Source organism: Polyodon spathula, chromosome 37 (assembly GCF_017654505.1).
Source record: "Polyodon spathula isolate WHYD16114869_AA chromosome 37, ASM1765450v1, whole genome shotgun sequence".
Classification (NCBI taxonomy): domain Eukaryota; kingdom Metazoa; phylum Chordata; class Actinopteri; order Acipenseriformes; family Polyodontidae; genus Polyodon; species Polyodon spathula.
The window spans coordinates 1440931-1444423 of NC_054570.1; the positions used below are offsets into that span (position 1 = coordinate 1440931).

Here is a 3493-nt window from a genome sequence, read left to right on the forward strand (position 1 = left end):
TTTGATGTGTGGGTATCAGTGTGTGTGTGCCAGTGTGTGTACCAGACACATGTCAAACCAACTAGTCACACACAGTCACATACACGGAATAATGTACGGTATAGTATGTGTGTGCAGTGTGTGTCTTGTACAGTGTCAGTTTGTGTATTTCTGATGCCACAAACACCAGTCAGTGTGATGTGTGTGTATAGATCACCCATATGTATCAGTGTGTGTGTGATGTGGGTCATCAAGTCAGTGTGTGTGCTGTACAGTTTGTGTAGTTTTGGTCGGTGTGTTGTGGCACATTGTATGTGTGTGTATTAGTGTGTGTATCAGTGTGTGTGTGTGTGTGTCTGTGTGTGTGTGTCAGTGTGTGTGTGTGTGTGTCAGTGTGTTTGTGTGTGTGTGTGTGTGTGTGTGTGTGTGTGTGTGTGTGTGTGTGTGTGTGTGTGTGTGTGTGTGTGTGTGTGTGTGTGTGTGTGTGTGTGTGTGTGTGTGTGTGTGTGTGTGTGTGGTGTGTGTGTGTGTGTGTTGGTGTCTGGAAGCCGTGTGTGTGTGTGTGTGTGTGTGTGTGTCGAGAGTGTGGTTAGTAGCTTCCTGTAAAGAGATTATGTGCTGCAACAGATGTGAAAAAAGAGAGAGGAGGAGGAAAAGAGAGAGAGAGGCTCCATGTAAGCCGTTGGGAGACACACAGACTCTGCACAACAATCGAATGTGTGGTTAACAGCTTCCTGTAAAGAGATTATGTGAGCAACAGGGTGAAAAGGAGAGAGATAAAGGTTAATAAAGCTTCTAATACATGACAAGATGGAGAGCGAGCGAGAGAGAGAGAGAGAGAGAGAGAGAGAGAGAGAGGAAGCTGAGAGATAAGAAAAAAGAGAGAGGAGGAGGAAAAGAGAGAGAGAGGCTCCATGTAAACACTATAGTCCAAAACTATGCTTATAATCTCCAGCACACTGTACAGTATGCACGAGAGCACTTATAATCTCCAGCACTCTGTACAGTATGCACGAGAGCACTTATAATCTCCAGCACTCTGTACAGTATGCACGAGAGCACTTATAATCTCCAGCACACTGTACAGTATGCACGAGAGCACTTATAATCTCCAGCACTCTGTACAGTATGCACGAGAGCACTTATAATCTCCAGCACTCTGTACAGTATGCACGAGAGCACTTATAATCTCCAGCACTCTGTACAGTATGCAGGAGAGCACTTATAATCTCCAGCACTCTATACAGTATGCACGAGAGCACTTATAATCTCCAGCACTCTGTACAGTATGCACGAGAGCACTTATAATCTCCAGCACTCTGTACAGTATGCACGACAGCATGCTGTATTGAGGTTCTGAGTTTGTGAACAACTTTGCTTGAGTTAGAGTGAAGGGAGGGTAGAAATTGAAATCTCTCATGACACAGTTCTCTCCGCCAGTCTGTCCTTTCCTCAAAGTGAATAATGATGATGATATGGGTTTGAGTTCCAGGCTGACTATAATCCTTTCTCTAATTACAGTGCTGTGTCATTGTGTCAAACAGGTTTTCAGAACAATGCCAGATGAGGAGAGAGATAGTGTGTGTCCTCTATTGCAAAAACTAGGAATGCAAACAATCTAGTTAATTTACAAGCTGACAGAATCACCCCTTCTCAAAGTGTACTGCTTTGTTATCCCCCTGGAAAAAGCACAGCACAGTGTAGTAAAGCACAGAGAAGATAATGAACCAGCCCCCTTCTCAAAGCACAGAGAAGAGAATGAACCAGCCCCCTTCTCAAAGCACAGAGAAGATAATGAACCAGCCCCCTTCTCAAAGCACAGAGAAGATAATGAACCAGCCCCCTTCTCAAAGCACAGTGAAGATAATGAACCAGCCCCCTTCTCAAAGCACAGTGAAGATAATGAACCAGCCCCCTTCTCAAAGCACAGAGAAGATAATGAACCAGCCCCTTCTCAAAGCACAGAGAAGATAATGAACCAGCCCCCTTCTCAAAGCACAGAGAAGATAATGAACCAGCCCCCTTCTCAAAGCACAGTGAAGATAATGAACCAGCCCCCTTCTCAAAGCACAGTGAAGATAATGAACCAGCCCCCTTCTCAAAGCACAGTGAAGATAATGAACCAGCCCCCTTCTCAAAGCACAGTGAAGATAATGAACCAGCCCCCTTCTCAAAGCACAGTGAAGATAATGAACCAGCCCCCTTCTCAAAGCACAGTGAAGATAATGAACCAGCCCCCTTCTCAAAGCACAGAGAAGATAATGAACCAGCCCCCTTCTCAAAGCACAGTGAAGATAATGAACCAGCCCCCTTCTCAAAGCACAGAGAAGATAATGAACCAGCCCCCTTCTCAAAGCACAGAGAAGATAATGAACCAGCCCCCTTCTCAAAGCACAGAGAAGATAATGAACCAGCCCCCTTCTCAAAGCACAGAGAAGATAATGAACCAGCCCCCTTCTCAAAGCACAGTGAAGATAATGAACCAGCCCCCTTCTCAAAGCACAGTGAAGATAATGAACCAGCCCCCTTCTCAAAGCACAGTGAAGATAATGAACCAGCCCCCTTCTCAAAGCACAGTGAAGATAATGAACCAGCCCCCTTCTCAAAGCACAGTGAAGATAATGAACCAGCCCCCTTCTCAAAGCACAGAGAAGATAATGAACCAGCCCCCTTCTCAAAGCACAGAGAAGATAATGAACCAGCCCCCTTCTCAAAGCACAGAGAAGATAATGAACCAGCCCCCTTCTCAAAGCACAGAGAAGATAATGAACCAGCCCCCTTCTCAAAGCACAGAGAAGATAATGAACCAGCCCCCTTCTCAAAGCACAGAGAAGATAATGAACCAGCCCCCTTCTCAAAGCACAGAGAAGATAATGAACCAGCCCCCTTCTCAAAGCACAGAGAAGATAATGAACCAGCCCCCTTCTCAAAGCACAGAGAAGATAATGAACCAGCCCCCTTCTCAAAGCACAGAGAAGAGAATGAACCAGCCCCCTTCTCAAAGCACAGAGAAGATAATGAACCAGACCCCTTCTCAAAGCACAGAGAAGAGAATGAACCAGCCCCCTTCTCAAAGCACAGAGAAGAGAATGAACCAGCCCCCTTCTCAAAGCACAGAGAAGATAATGAACCAGCCCCCTTCTCAAAGCACAGAGAAGATGATGGAGAAATTGCGGCGGCAGGATCGACAAGTCCTGTATATTTAAACTTTTTAAAAACACAATTACCACAGAACATGCATCACAAAACACGGTCATCAATTACATACAGGATACAGGGAGACACAAGACCGTTTCTAATTAAAATAAATATTTGTGTTGTGCTTAATCAGCAGTGGCTGGAAGTAACGAGTCACATCAGTGATTGATACAGCCCCCCCCCCCTTTCATTATAGAGAAGAGGGGAACCCAAAAAAGGTGGCACACACACACATGCGCAATCAGGTACCTTTTCTGAGAAAGAGGCCGGAAGAGAGAGAGAGAGAGAGAGAGAGAGAGAGAGAACTTGTAACAAC

At 45.4% G+C, this 3493-nt stretch overlaps 1 pseudogene; it reads right to left on the reverse strand.

The window, feature by feature from the left end:
* LOC121304198 overlaps positions 1-3493 on the reverse strand; it is a 387591-nt pseudogene that overhangs the window by 181327 nt on the left and 202771 nt on the right.